General features: G+C 38.3%; 1 pseudogene; it reads left to right on the plus strand.

Moving 5' to 3' along the window:
• Positions 1-7,325: 7,325 nt before the first annotated feature.
• On the plus strand, positions 7,326-7,446 carry LOC120581137 (uncharacterized; annotated as a pseudogene).
• Positions 7,447-16,147: the final 8,701 nt, after the last annotated feature.

The raw sequence follows: 16,147 nt of genomic DNA on the forward strand, positions 1-16,147 counted from the left end.
AAGTTCAAATTCTCCTGTTTTGGTGAGAAAGGCCTCAGATCAAGCCACCGATCCTTGGTGGTGTTTGCTAGCTTGTTCTCCAAACATGGGGAATCCCTTTCCCCCAGTGACTACCACCTGGGGCCATGCCCTTCTTCCAGCCACTGTCTATAGTATATCCTGAATGAGAACCTCCATGTTGGAGAGTTGTTCTCCTGGCTTTAACCTGAAGACAAGTATCGAGGTCAGGGGCAGAGCCATTAACTCATAGCCTCACACCCCATCCTCTCTCCTCAATCCCTTGCTGCCTCTGGTCTTTGGATTCTTCCAGAGTTTTCCATAAAACTCACCTTTGAAAGGAAAGGCTCTTTTTTGCTTTTCTAGAATTATGGGATCTTCAGCACTGCTTTGAGGCTATCTCCCTTATCTTACATCTTCAAGTATTTTCTGAGCGACTGATGACAACTTTTCCAGCTTCCCAGCTAGGCTTTTGGTTTCATATAATATTTTAGTATGAAAAACTTCAAGTATCTACAAAAGTAGATAAAATGTTATGATGAACATTATGCTAAGTGAAATAAGCCAGTCACAAAAAGACAAATACTGTATGATTACACTTATGTGAGGTATCTAAACAAGACCATAGAGACAGAGAGTAGAAAGGTGGTGGTTGCCAGGGGCTGAGGGGAAGGAGGAATGGGATGTTAGTGTTTAATAGGTATAAAGTTTCAGGATGAAAAGTTTTCAAGTTTTTCAAAAAAGAGTTCTGGAGATTAGTTGCACAATAATGTGAATATACTTAGTGCTGCTGAACTATATACTTAAAAATGGTTCAGATGGTGAATTTTATGTTATGTGTATTCTACTGCAATTAAATATTTTTTTAATATTATAATAAATCCCTCATGAACCCATCACGCACCTTTAACAAATATCAGTTTGTTCATCTGTAGTCATATTCACTCCCCCTCCATGCAAACCCCCTCACACACTTATTTTTCCTTTTCTATTATTTCAATGGAGTTTGAAGAGGGAAGGCAAATGATAAATCAGCAATCTTGAAACACAGTCATTTCTTCATAAATGTTTGAGGAGATTATTGAAGCTGAGTAATGAATACATAGAGGTTCATTACACTCTTCTCTCTACTTTGAGTATGTTTGAAAAATTCCATAATTAAACATTTTTTTAAAAAAAGTAAAAGTCATAATGAAGTAACACATCACCAAGGAAGGAAACTAGACTTCAGATGGTGAGCCCGCAATAGAGTATGCACATGTCAAATTATAATCTTGTACACCCGAAAATTATATAATGTTATTGACCAATGTTACCCCAATTAATTCAGTTTTTTTTAAGTAAAAATCATAATGAGGTGAGACATCACCAAGGTTTCAAAAATAAATTTAAAAAATATAAGTAAAAACCAATGTTTGAAGAATGAATGCCACTGAATCCACTGAATGAAGTATTTTCTCTGAGCTGTTTCTACAGCAGTCTTCTAGCCAGTGATTCTTGGCCAGCAGGGCAGGGAAAGCGGTGCCTTCCTCTTCCTGTTTGAAAGAGTCATTGAGAATCACAGTGGTGTCGGCTGAGACAGTTTTCTTAGAGGAGTGCTTTCTTTGTCCAGAAGAGAGTGGAAGCAGAGATGAAGAGAGAGAACCTCCACTCCACTCTCCCTAGGACTGCTGTAAGCCCCAAGCCATGTTCCTTACTTCATAGAATGTTTATGTGCAAGTGGAGCTGGTTACACAGGTGTATCCAATGTGTGAAAATGTGTTCAGGGTCTACTTATATGTGCGCTTATATGTACATACATTATACTTTGATTGAAAATTAAAAATCATCATCACACAGGAGAAGCATATGAATGGGGCAAGATTGGCCATGGGTTGATGGTTATTGAGGCTCAGTGAGGCGTATATGCGAGAGCATTATACTGTTTAATTTACTTTAGAAATTGTTTAGTCTAAATTTGAAATTTTCCATAATAAAATAACTTTTTTAAAGTGACCTTATTTTTTAATACATGTTTTCTCCCATGAGGATGGGGGAGGATTTATATGATTGCTTTTAATCAAAAGATAGGGGAAAATATACAAATTCATTGCCCTGTATTTCTTTCTATTCCAGTAAGGATAGATTTCCTAGTTGTGCCCACTCCTCTGCTTAGAGACCCCTCAATCCTTCTCTCGCCTCCTTCTTCAATTGCCCTCAATACCCCATGAAATGGGCATATAATATATATATATTATATATATAGATATATAGATATATAGATATATAGATATATAGATATATAGATATATAGATATATAGATATATAGATATAGATATATATAGATATATATATTCGGAGACAATTGTTTTCACAACGAGAAAGCTGTCCAGAGTTTCCATTGGCCACTATGCACTTTTATTGATTTACATCTTCCTTGTTCCAAAGATGTATTTAAGGTTTGCAGAGATGCATATAATAGAGCAGCATAAAATAAATTACAAATAAAGAAAGAATAAATGAGAGAAAAGGGAAACAAGGATAGGAAAGTAAGATGAAGCCAAGACTGAGGTGACTATACAAAATATTTGCTATGAAATCCACAATGCTCACTAGAAGTGGAATGCAAGTCTTAGGCTGAGTTCCCCAGCAACCCATGTGAAAAAGAAAGCCAGGTTACAGTGTGATTTACAGAGCTGGTGATATAAAAACAAAGCTGACAGTCAGGGGAAGTACAAAACTCCGAACATGGAGATCAAGGAGGCAAGTTTTCACCATGGATTATCATAAATATAATATGAACAACATTTTCACATTACACACAGCCACAGAACACAAGACTTTCTTATCTACATACATATACTACTATACAGCAATGAGGATGAACAATGTACACCTCTACACAACCATATGGACTTTCTCATAACTTCCTTCAAAATAGGCTGATGGAGAATCTCTATATGCCATTCCAAGAAAATCATTCTGTGGGGTACAAAAGGGGCTTTAACACTAGGGTGGCTTCCCATGCACCATACTTTGAAGAACCCAAAGCAAAGATCTATAGCCTAGAAGCCATGCACCAGAATTCAGAGAGTCCAGAATGCCTTGGCATGTGAATTTTTTCCAGAGAATGGCTCCAAATCTTTCACTAGATTCTCAAAGGTGTCAGTGACTGTAAGAAAAGTGAAGAACCTGCCTGGAGGAAAAGAAGCATCGCAGACTTCAAAACATCATAAACATTTCTCTTGGGCTCCTGGTGCATAACTTCTCAGGTTTCCAATGAGGGGTAGAAATGTAGGTGTGGCATTGAATGGAACTGATGGTAGGACTAGAATCCTCCTGTGATACCAAGCTGATCAGAACCAGGTCCCACTTGAGGATCTCCCACCCCTGCTCAGAGATTTGCTGGGGGAGCTTTGTGAGGAAGGGTAACTTTGAGATGACAGAATGATTCCAGTGCCACTATGGTTTGGACCACCAAGCAGGGCTGCAATAATCTCTACCAGGAGAATTTTTTTCTAATTTAAGACAATTATAACTGAATATCCACCTAAATCATTTCTTTTAAAGTCATTCATCTTCGATAGTGTGACTTCCTAATGACTCCTCCAAGCTCAACTAGTGTCAAATGTGTCCCAAGGTGACCCAGATGATTAGTGCCCAGGTTATAAGCCAAGCAGTGGTACAAGCTAGGGAATCCCTACCACAAACCATGGCTTCGGATCCAGAACAATTAAACTAGAGTTCCTTCTGCCAATAATTAGATAGAAGTTGTTTATGAAAATTATTGCTGGATGTCATTACTGATAATAACAATAGTTAACATTTATTAAGAATTTGTCAGGCACTGTATACCTCCATGTGATCCTCGCAACAGCACTCTGATTTGGGGGCTGGCTCATCATTCCCATATTACAGATGGGTAGTCTAAGTCTTGTTCCCCTGAAAGTAAGTGTTATATCCATTAAGAGACCACTCCTATTTCAATAATCTATTGTTATATAACAAACCACCCCACAATGTGGTGAAGTAAAACAAAAATTTGTGATTGCCTTTCATGTTGTGTATATTGACTGAGCTCAGGTGGCTTTTGCTCCAGGTGGCTCATGTAGTTGCAGTCGGGTGCTGGCTGGGCACTGGAGTCCTCTGAAGGCTCAACTGGGTTGGATATCCAAGATGGTAAATGCATGGGTTGGCAGTTGGTGCTGGCTATCTATCTGGGAAGTCAGCTGTGACCAGAATGCCTACATGTGGACTTTCCATGTAACTTAGACTGTGAAATTTGAATTTCAGTTGTTATTTGTTCAATTGTTTAATGAGTAATTTTCATTATAAGTATATACCAAATATTACACAGGATATACTTATACTAAAAAAAAAGTTTATTGTTTATCTTAAATTCAAACTAGGAATATACTTATACTAAAAAACATTAATGATTTATCCAAAATTCAAATCTAACTGAGTATCTTTTTGAGTATCTTGGATTTTTATTTATCTAGCAACCCTACTAGGAGACCACTCTTTCCTCATTCTCAACTATGTATTTGGCAGAAGGTTGCCTAATCCCCTGTATTAGGTTTTTGGTTTGTTTTCTTTATTGCTGTGTAACAAATTACCACAAACTTAGCTGCTTCAAACACTACCCATTTATTAGCTCACAGTTTCTATGGGTCAGAAACCCGAGCACAGAGCGGCTCAGCAGGATTCTCTGCTTAGAAGCTCACAAGGCTGAAATAAAGGTATCACATTCCTTTCTGGAAACTCTGGCAGAGAATCTACTCCAAGCACCTTCAGGTTGTTGGCAGAACCTAATTCCACCTCACATTTTTCACCCAGCACCTTCCACCTTCAAGACAGCCAGAGCACATCAAGTTTTCTTCATGCTTTGAATTTCTATGATTTTTCCTTCTCCTTTCTCTTCTGCCACCAACCAGAGAAAGTTCTCTGCTTTTAAGGACTCTTTGATTACATTAGTTCCCCCTTCCCCAATCATTTCCTTTTTTCAAGATCAACTGTGTTATATAACATAACACCATCAGAGAAACATGGCAGAGTGAGATGTCCCAGAGTCTCTCCCCTTGAAACAACAATAATTTGAACATCTAAAATTCAACAAAAAAAAAACCACCCAAACTGCACACCAGATCATCTGTGCATGGGATCTGCGCACGCATAAGAGCTACCACAGGTCAGAACCCCGGGTGTTGGGTGCTGGACTGAGAGAAATAAAGAAGTTGCCTCTCCCGACCACCAGAGCTATTTGTAGGAGGAGCAGGAGGGGAGAAGGAGTAGTGAGTTCCCTGAACAGCCCAGCCTTGGAGTACTGTGAGCTCCACATGGCCAGCAGCAGGGCCCAGTCATCAGGGTAGAAGGCAGAGAAATGGGGACAGCAGAAAAGCGGGGATGGCAGAGAAAAAACAGTTGATTTTTACCAGCTGCGGTTGTAAAACCTACGCTGAACCACAGCCCCCATCCCCCAACCCAGAGGGCCCCTCCCCACATACCCTCCAAGACTGAATGACGCAGAGCCCCAAGGCAATCTGAGCAAACGCTATCGAAACTATCACTAACACTGACAGGAACCGAGACAGGGTAGCAAGCGTGATTAAATATCTATAAGGAAAAAAAAAGACATTATTAAGACTTTATATAAAGCAGAGATCCAAGAGGCTTAGACGCCGCCTACTGGAAACCAAAAGAAAAACACCTATTTGCAACAGGCTAGGGACCATTATATAGACCATTAGATTTTCCAGAAATCTTCTTTCTGGAAAAAAAAAAAACCTTAGAATACACTTTCATTAATGCCCAGGCAGAAAAATAGTCCATTAAACACCATGAACAACCGAGGTGACAAGGCATCTCAGAAAGAAAGAGAAAAATCTCCAGAAAATAAGCTTACGACTTAAATGACAGAGAATTCAGGACGGTACTTCTAAAAAAAATTCGATGAGATCTGAAACTAATCATATCAACAATTTCAGAAATTGAAAAAACAAATGAGCAGAATGAGTTCTTTAGCAAGGAGATTGAAACCCTCAAAAAGAACACAATAGACCTTCTGGAGATAAAGAACACACTGCAAGAGTTGAAAAATGAAATAATAAACTTGGGGAATAGAGTCAACCAAGTGGAGGAAAGGATCAGTGATATCAAAGATAGAAATCTAGAAATAAATCAGAAAGAAGAAGAGAGAAACCAAAGAATGAAATATAACAAAAGAGAAATACAAGAACTGGCTGATACAATCAGGAGAGGAAACATAAGAATAATAGGAATTATTGAAGGAGAGGAAAAGGAATAGGGAATAGAAAGCATTTTCAGAATAATAGTTGACAAGAATTTTCCAAATCTAAGGAATGAGCTGGAGCTTGAAATTCAAGAAGTCAATAGAACACCCAATTATCTCAACCCAAAAATGCCTTCACCAAGACACATTGTATTAAAATTATCAAAAATCAACAATAGTCTACAGCCATGCTACCCTGAACGAGCCTCATCCCATCTGATCTCGGAAGCTAAGCATGGTCGGGCCTGGTTAGTACTTGCATGGGAGACGACCTAGGAAGACAAAGGGCTGTAGGTGTAAAAACTAAAAAATAAGGGATTGTAAGCTGACAAGGTCTTTGCAATCTGTGAGGTCAACGAAGGGTTGCCTCGCCTAAAAATAAAGAAAAAATAAATAAATCAACGACAAAGACAGAATTCTCAGGGCAACCAGGGAACAGAAGATGGTAACCCATAAAGGAAAACTCACTAGATTATAGTCGAACTTCTCAGCACAAACCTTACAAGCCAGAAAGGAGTGGAATCAAATATTCAAACCATTAAATGAAAGGAACTACCAACCAAGAATAATGTATCCAGCTAAGCTCTACTTTAGATATGAAGGAGAAATAAAGACATTTCCAAACATACAAAAATTGAGGGAATTCTCCACTATGAGGGCTGCACTACAGGAAATGCTAAAAGGCATCAGCTCGCCTAAAACAAAATGACAAAAAAAATACATAATTAGGAGTAAGGTGACTAGCAGGCTGATAGAAGCAGAGGCACACAACCTTTACTAGGACCAGGGCATTATAAGCTTAAAAATAAGAAGAGATTTGCTATAGCAAGATAGTAATGAACGCTCAGCATACATAGGGACAAAATGAGACAACAATGACTGAAAAGGGGAGGATTCAAAGATCCAAATTCACAAAGGGGAATGGAGATAAAGCATGTGCAGAAGAAAAGGGATGACTGTATATATATAACTCTCTTTTACATATTTGTAATGGTAACCACACGCCAAAGATTCACAACTGAAGTATATAACATAAAACAAGAAGGACCAGAGGGTGTCTACAGCCATGCCACCTTGAACATGCTTGATCTCATCTGATCTTGGAAGCTAAGCACGGTCAGGCCTGGTTAGTACTTGGATGGGAGACCACCTAGGAATACCAGATATGTTGTAGGCATTAAAAAAAAAAAAAAAAATATATGAAGGACCAGAGGGAAAACTCACAAAAGCCAACCAAAATAAAGAAAACAGAAACACAAGGACAAGGAAGCAATGGAAACACCAAGCTACCAGAAAGCAAGATAAAATGGCTATAAGAAGACTTCGTATTTCAATAATCACCCTAAATGTAAATGGACTGAACTCACCAATGAAAAGGCACAGAGTTGCAGATTGGATCAAAAAACAAAACCCAGCCATATGCTGCCTCCAGGAGACACATCTCAGTTCCAAAGACAAGTATAGACTCAAAGTGAAAGGGTGGAAAATGATATTTCAAGCAAATGGCATTCGGAGAAAAGCGGGAGTGGCGGTACTAATATCAGATGAAATGGACTTCAAAATAAAAAATGTAAAGGAAGATACTGAGGGACACTTCATAATGATAAAGGGAATCATGCACCAAGAAGACATAACACTTAATAATATCTATGCTCCCAATCAAGGAGCCCCAAAATATATAAAGCAATTACTAACAGAACTAAAGGGAGAAACAGACCAAAACACTATCATTGTAGGGGATCTAAATACCTCACTGTCAGATATGGACAGATCATCCAAACAGAATATCAATAAGGAAAGAACATCCTTAAATGACACATTAGACCAACTGGACATAATTGACATTTACAGAGCCTTCCATCCCAAAACAGCTGTTTATACATTCTTCTTTAGTGCACATGGAACATTCTCAATGATTGACCACATACTGGGACACAGACATAGCCTCAAAAAATATGAGGGTTAAAATCATACGAACCATATTCTCTGATCATAATGCTTTGAAACTAGAGATCAACGGTAAAAAGAAAGTGGAAAGAACCACAAATACATGGAGATTAAACAACATACTACTGAAGAATAACAGGGTCAGAGAAGAAATAAAAAGAGAGATCAGGAGATACATAGAAATGAATGATAATGATAGTACAACATATCAAAACTTTTGGGACACGGCAAAAGCGGTCATAAGAGGAAAGTTCATATCATTACAGGCCTATCTCCAAAAACAAGAACGAGTCCAAATAAACAACCTAATGCTTCATCTTAAAAACTAGAAAAGGAAGAACAAATGAAGCCTAAAGTCAGCAGAAGGAAAGAAATAATCAAAATTAGAGCAGAAATAAGTAAAATTGAAAAAAAAATGGAAAAAAATAAATACAACAAAGAGCTGGTCCTTTGAGAAGGTTAATAAAATTGACAAACTCCTGGCTAGACTCACTAAAGAAAAAAGAGGAAGGACACAAATAAACAAAATCAGGAATGAAAGAGGGGAAATTACGACAGACACCACAGAAATACAAAGCATCATGCAAGAATACTATGAAAAAGTATATAACACCAAATTTAATAACCTATAAGAAATGGACCAGTACTTAGAAAAATACAACCTTCCTAGACTGAATCAAGAAGATCTGGAAAATCTATATAGACCAATCAGCAGTATGGAAATTGAAACAATCATCAAAAACCTACCAAAAACTAAAAGTCCAGGACCAGATGGCTTCACCAGTGAATTCTACCAAACATTCAAAGAAGATTTGATACATATTCTCCTCAAACTCTTCCAAAAAGTCAAAGAGGAGGCAGTACTTGCCAACTCATTTTATGAAGCCAATATTACTCTGATACCAAAACTTGGTAAAGATAACACAAAAAAGAAAACTATAGACCAATATCTCTCATGAACACAGATGCAAAAATCCTAAATAAGACACTAGCGAATTGAATACAACAACATATTAAAAAGATTATACACCATGATCAAGTTGGCTTAATCCCAGGGGCACAGAGATGGTCCAACATATGCAAATCAATTAATGTCATGCACCATATACACAAATTAAAAAATAAGAATCATATGATCATATCAATAGATGCAATAAAAGCCTTTGATAAGATATCTCACCCATTTATGATCAAAACACTTAACAACATCGGTATAGAAGGAAAATACCTTAATATAATAAAGGTCATATGTGACAAACCCTCAGCCAACGTTATACTTAATGGTGAAAAACTAAACAGCTTCCTTCTAAGATCAGGAACAAGACAAGGCTGTCCATTATCGCCACTGTTATCCAATATAACATTAGTGGCCCTAGCGAGTGCAATCAGACAAGAGAAAGATATAAAAGACATCCAAATAGGAAACAAAGAAGTCAAACTGTCACTAGTTGTGGATGACCTGATTCTCTATATAGAAAACCCTAAAGACTCCACAAAAGCACTACTAGAAACAATAAGCAAATACAGTAAAGTTTCTGCATACAAAATCAACGTTCAAAAATCCATAGCGTTCCTATACTCTAATAACGAAGTGTCAGAAAAAGAAGTGGAAAAAATAATTCCTTTTGCAATTGCAACAAAAGAATAAAATACCTAGGAATAAATCTAACAAAATATGTGAAGGACCTATATAATGAAAACTATAAGACCCTGTTAAAAGAAATCAAAGAAGATACAAAGAAATGGAAAGATATTTCATGTTCTTGGATTGAAAGCATCAACATACTTAAAATGACCTTATTACCTAAAGCATTATACAGATTTAATGCAATCCTCATCAAAATCTCATCGGCATTTTTTAAAGAAATGGAACAAAAAATTATCAGATTTGTATGGAAGCACAAAAGACCCCGAATTGCCAAAGCTATCCTGAGAAAAAAGAATGAGGCTGGAGGCATTACTCTGCCCAACTTCAAATTATAGTACAAAGCGACAGTAATCAAAATGGCATGGTATTGGCAGCAAAACAGACACACACAGACCAGTAGAATAGAATCTAGAGTCCAGAAGTAAACGCATATTTCCATGGGCAAATAATTTTCAACAAAAAAGCCAAAAACATACAGTGGAGAAAGGAAAGCTTCTTCAATAAATGGTGCAGGGAAAACTAAAAAGCCACCTGCAAAAGAATGAAATTAGATTGTTGTCTATCACCACACACCAAAATTAACTCAAAATAGATTAAGGACCTGAATATAAGACTTGAAACAATAAAATGCATAGAAGAAAACATAGGAATGAAACTCAAGGACCTTGGACTTAAAGAGGATTTTACAAATTTGACCTCAAAGGCAAGGGTAGTAAAAGCTAAAATAAATGAATGGGACTACATCAAACTAAAAAGCTTCTGCTCAGCAAAAGAAACCGTCAACAAGGGAAAGAGACAATCATTCGAATGGGAAAATATATTTCCAAACAATGCCTCTGATAGGGGCATAATATCCAAAACATACTAAGAACTCATACAACTCAATAACAACATAAAAACAAATGATCCAATCGAAAAATGGGCAGAGGACCTGAACAGACATTTCTCTCTAGGGGACATACAAATGGCCAACGAATATTTGAAAAGATGCTCAACATCGCTAGCTATTAGGGAAATGCAAGTCAATCCACAATGAGATACCATATCACACCTGTTAGAATAGCTATAATCAACAGGACAAGCAATAACAAACGTTGGTGAGGATGCAGAGAAAAAAGAACCCTCATACACTGCTGGTGGGACTGCAAATTGGTACAGCCACTATGGAAAACAGTATGGAGGTTCCTCAAAAAACTAAGAATTGATCTACCATGTGATCCAGCAATCCCTCTACTGGGTATTTAACCCAAAGGCTTGAAAACTCATATCTGAAAAGATATGAGTTCATAGCAGCATTATTCATGGTGGCCAGAACATGGAAGCAAGTTAAGTGTCCTATGATAGATGATTGGACGAAGAAGCTGTGGTACATATATACAATGGGATATTACTCAGCCATAAGAAGAGATGAAATACTGCCATTTGCAACAACATGGATGGACCTTGAAATAATCATACTAAGCAAAATAAGCCAGACAGAAAAAGTTGAAAATCACATGATATCACTTACATGTTGGATATAAACCTAAAAGCAACAAATGAGCAGGGCAAACAGAGACTTATGGACATGGACAATGGACTAATGGTTACCAGAGGGGAGGGGAGGGAGAGGGAGAGCGGAGTAGTAGATGGGGAAAAAATTTAAATCATTTCTTCAATTAAAAAAATAAATATATAAAGAAAAAATAAAGAAAAAATAAAATTGGGTAAAAGTAAAAATTATCTTTATATTAATGGAAGTAGTCCATAATTATGTTAAAATATATTTTATAATCCAATTATTAATAAAACTCTAATAAAATAACTTTTTAAAATTTAAAAATATATATATAACACAATCACAGGGGTGAAATTTTATGATATTTACAGCTTCCAGGGATTAAAAAGCATGGGATCTTGGGGGGTTATTTTTAGAAATTTGACCTACCACATCCCCAAACCCAGGGGTAGGCCCTGAGAGTCTTAGTCAAATGAATGTTTCTGATGTTCGGCTTCATTCCAGAGCTAGTGAGATGGAAGCAAATGTTTGCCCAGGATTTGAAGAAAGAACTTTTTTCTCTTCTACAGGATTAGATGCTATCTGTGTATAGGCCTAGAGGTACCACCATCTGAAAGCCACAAGGGGTGGGCTGGAAGCCCATAGGGCAACCACAGAGCTGGAGAGGGAGCTTGCCCAAGGGAGCAAAGCCAAGAACTTGGGTGGTGATAGAATTGTAACTCTGAATTACCCCCTAGAACCCTACTCTGCTTCACTTTTTACTCTTGGGGGCCTAAGAAGTTTCGATAGGTTTTTCCCACCAATTTCTTTGTTGCTGATGTTTATTGAGACATAATTGACATATAACATCATCAATTGCAATTGAAACATTCTACATTGATGCAGATGATGTCACTTAACCTGGTTGGAGCGAAAAAAATGTTCTTTTGGAACTTTAGCTTGGTGCTGCAATTCTGCCAGTCTCTGTCAGCACTGACAGCTCCAAAGGGAAGGGGAAAAAGGAAAGGAAAAACAGCACAAAACAACAGATGACTCAGGGTGCTAAAACCTCATCTCCAAATAGCTAGACTCCTCATCTCTCCGGGATATGAATTTGCCAGTGTAGAGAGAATTCACATTCATTGAGAAGTTACTAAGTGTCAGAACCTCTATACAATAGTGATGTTGCAAGCACATGAAGTACCAGATACAGACACCTGGAGTCCTACAGCTCCTGAGTGAGGAAGGGATGCTTTTTCACTCCTTTTACAAAGAAATGGAGAATCAGAGAAGTGTATTAACTTGCACCAGGACTCAAAGCAAGTGGGTGGGGGGACCAGAGCCAGAATTCACACAGAAGGCCGCCTAACTCTAAAGGTAGTGAATTCCAGTCCACAAACCTGGGCTGGCTGAGCAAAAAGTGACTAAAGTAAGAATTTCCATTTGTCTAGTTTAATCCTCTCAATAACCTTGAAAAGTAGGTATTATGAAAACTGGCCTCATTTTACAGATGAGGAAACCACTTACAGAGTAACTTTTCCAATGTCATCAAATGAGTTAAGTGCAGAGTTGGTGTCTGAGCCCAGGGCTGGTACTTTTTCCACTGAACAATGTGTGATGGAGAAGGAGGATCAGAATAGAGCAAGGCAGGAATTTGAGGTCAGAGATCAATAATGTTTTGGTACCATTCATACACACATTAATTAGTTTGTTCAATTATGCATTCAGGTATTTATTAAATACCTCTGCCCTGTGACTATGTGAGAAAGGCTCATATCACCAGTCTTTGCCTTCAAGAAATTTATAATCTATAAAGGGAGATGATTTATTTGTGTACCCAAAAGGAGTTAGCATTTGGAAAGGGTCATAAAGGAGAGATACAATTTCTGCAAGTGAGAATGGAATCTAAGGGTGTGTGAGAAATTGAGGACAGAACATTCTAACAGGGTGGGTGTAAGGGAGGAAAGAATAGAAGAAGCAGAATCCAGAGGCAGGGGAGGGGCAGAGTTCACTGCAGGGAACAGACTCACCTTGGGTATTTTAACAGGAAGGGATTTAATATGGAGAATTGAGTGCTAACAACATCATTGAAAAGATTGTGGAGAAGACATTTATGCAAGGCCTCCAGGAATGACCACAGGACATGGCAGGACTGACCCTCTGGGGAGCTATTCTCTCAGCCACAATCAGAAAAGTGGGAATCTGAGATTACTGAATTCAAAAACATAGTAGAGCTTTAATCTAAGGAGGTCAATCTAGAAACTGGGTAGCAGAATACTGCCACAGATAACTTCACAACTCCACAACCTTATTTGCATATAGGAAACCAATCAAAAGCACAAGAATATGACCACCACCTCACTTCCATCACTCAAATCTTGGGCAGTCGGAACATGCACATTCAATTGACAGAACTTATTTCACATCCAGAACTGAAGTTGCAAGGGAGTCTAGAACATTGTGGGGTTTTTTTGGTTGTTGTTGTTTTGGGTTTTTTTTTTTTTTTTGGTTGTTGTTTTTTTAGCTTTCTAGCTTCTGCCCTACAGGAAGGCACACAAATAGAGGTGGCAGTGGATGCCAAGCACCACAGACAATGGTAGCTGGTAAGCTACGGTTTACCAGCCCAAAATGTCATTCATGCTAAAAGCCCATGATACTAAACCTAGATTTAATACCTGATCTAATTGTAGTTTCAGCCTCTACAAGAAATATAATCTTAATCAACCAGTCTGGAATTTTCTGCTCAAGCACCAAGAAGTAATCTGTCGCGTGAACCATCCTCCATGCCCCATAGAAAGAAGAAGCAATCTGCATGATAAAAACCCTTCCAGGTCTCTTCCCCTCAAAAAAGATGTCCTGGCCCAAAAAAAGATCCTTTATTTTCTTTTATTAATAGCTCCCTTGCATCACCCTTTTTTCTATAAAAAGCTTGTATTTTGTATAACCCCTAAGAGCCCCCCTCTAGTTGCTAGATGGGATGCTGCCTAATTCATGAATCTCTTAATAAGGACAATTATATCTTCAAGTTTACATGGTTGAACTTTGATTTTTAATGCCACTGATCCCTCAAAAATTAAAAAGCCTTGATTGTTAACGTTTGCCAATTTCCATAGTGTAAACACTCCCTTGGTGACTGCTATTAAGCTACAAATGTGATATCAGTAGGAAGCTGGGAAGAAATGTGTACAATTGTCTGTCAGGAGTCAACACAAACCACTCCAGCTCACCTCTGCTGACAGATCCTATCCAATGTATGGCAGAGGCAGTGGAGAGAGGGGATGGAAGTGAAGGAAAGACAACAGGCCATGGTTGCTCCAATGAAAACAGACTCCATACTCCTGTACAATGTTCCCCTGTTACTGGTTTCCTTCCTACCTTACCTGCGGGCTCTGCTGGCTTACTTCTCAACACTAAGAATCTGATCTGGTCGGACTGTTAGCCCTAAATGAGAGAAGAAACACAGTCAGTGAAATTAGAGCTTCCCCACAGAGAGGCTGTGCCTACGTGGCACTGGCAGATTAAGTTTTCTCATTCTCCATTTTTCTTTCAAATGTTCACAAGATGGCAACACAAGGGAAGGGGAGGATTCCAAGTGACAGAGCAAATAAGGAGGCCATTTGCTGACCAGTTTGAAGAATCTTGGCCAGAAAGAACACTCTTTTGGGCTTTTTTTTTTTTAGCTCTTGTTTTATATTGCATTGGAGAAAAAATCAAGTTCAACCACTGTGAATTATTGAACCAAAGAAGATAAATTTCAAAAGGAGCATGAAAGGCACTAGAAAAGAAAAAAAAATGATGATCAAACAATTAGATGTTATTTTAAATTGGACCTGTGGATATAAGAATAGGAGGAGGTGGTATTATTTTTTAATTGAAAATGCAAACCCTTTGTGGCTGGAAGCAAGAGTTAACACGAGACCAGATGGGAACTTGCGTGGGCCCCCCAAACCAGCAGAGGAAAGATGGCCTGGCCTCACTGAATTCTAATTGCCTTAGGCCAACAGTAGTGTGGGAACACAAATGGAGGGGGAAATATATAAAAAGTTACAGGACAGTTCATCTACCTCAAGTGTCTTCCAGCACACACCTCTTGAATTTTAACGACGAGAGTTACGACTGGGCAATTAACCTCATGAGCAGTAGCCCTCCACCCAAGATGGCTAGAGACAAAAGGCTGGAGACAAAGGCAGATGCATTAGGCTCTCGCAGTCGTAACGTGAAGGCTCCACCCTCCTCCTCCCTTGCAGAAGTAATGGCTTTTACACCAGAATCTCAAAAAAAAAAAGGCACATATGTGTAAGAGAACTACTGGGAGCAACCTATTGTTTTGTGTTTTTTTTTTTTAAACCATCCTGTTTCATTCAAATGTACTGCAATTTTAAACGTGGCAAAATTTAGGAAGACAAGTGGTAAAAATCCCTTTAAAAATCCAAAGGCCCAAGCAGGTTTTAAGCTGTTAAGTGTGTTGGCTACTTAACTATAATAATTAGCTATTCAATGCAAAAATCACTTTTCCATCCAGGCCAGCACAACAGTGGGGAATGAGTTACTGAAAGAAGTAAAGAATTTAGTTCCCAGAGAAATCCTTCTGCTTGCTGGGAAGTGGCTTGAGCAGTTTATGCAATATCTTGCAAAAGGGTAGCATTTTTTCAATTGTCCTTACTCCTAATCCAGCCCCACCCCTTTCTGACCAAAGCAGAAAAAAGGGAGTGAGGACAGCCTGCAGCTGACAAAACGCCTGGGAGCAGAGGGCAGCTGTTGCTCTTTTAAAATCAGGGTAACAAAGGTATGAGTGGATAATTAGGA

The sequence above is a fragment of the Pteropus medius genome, unplaced genomic scaffold (genome assembly GCF_902729225.1).
Source record: "Pteropus medius unplaced genomic scaffold, Ma_sr-lr_union100, whole genome shotgun sequence".
NCBI classification, from domain to species: domain Eukaryota; kingdom Metazoa; phylum Chordata; class Mammalia; order Chiroptera; family Pteropodidae; genus Pteropus; species Pteropus medius.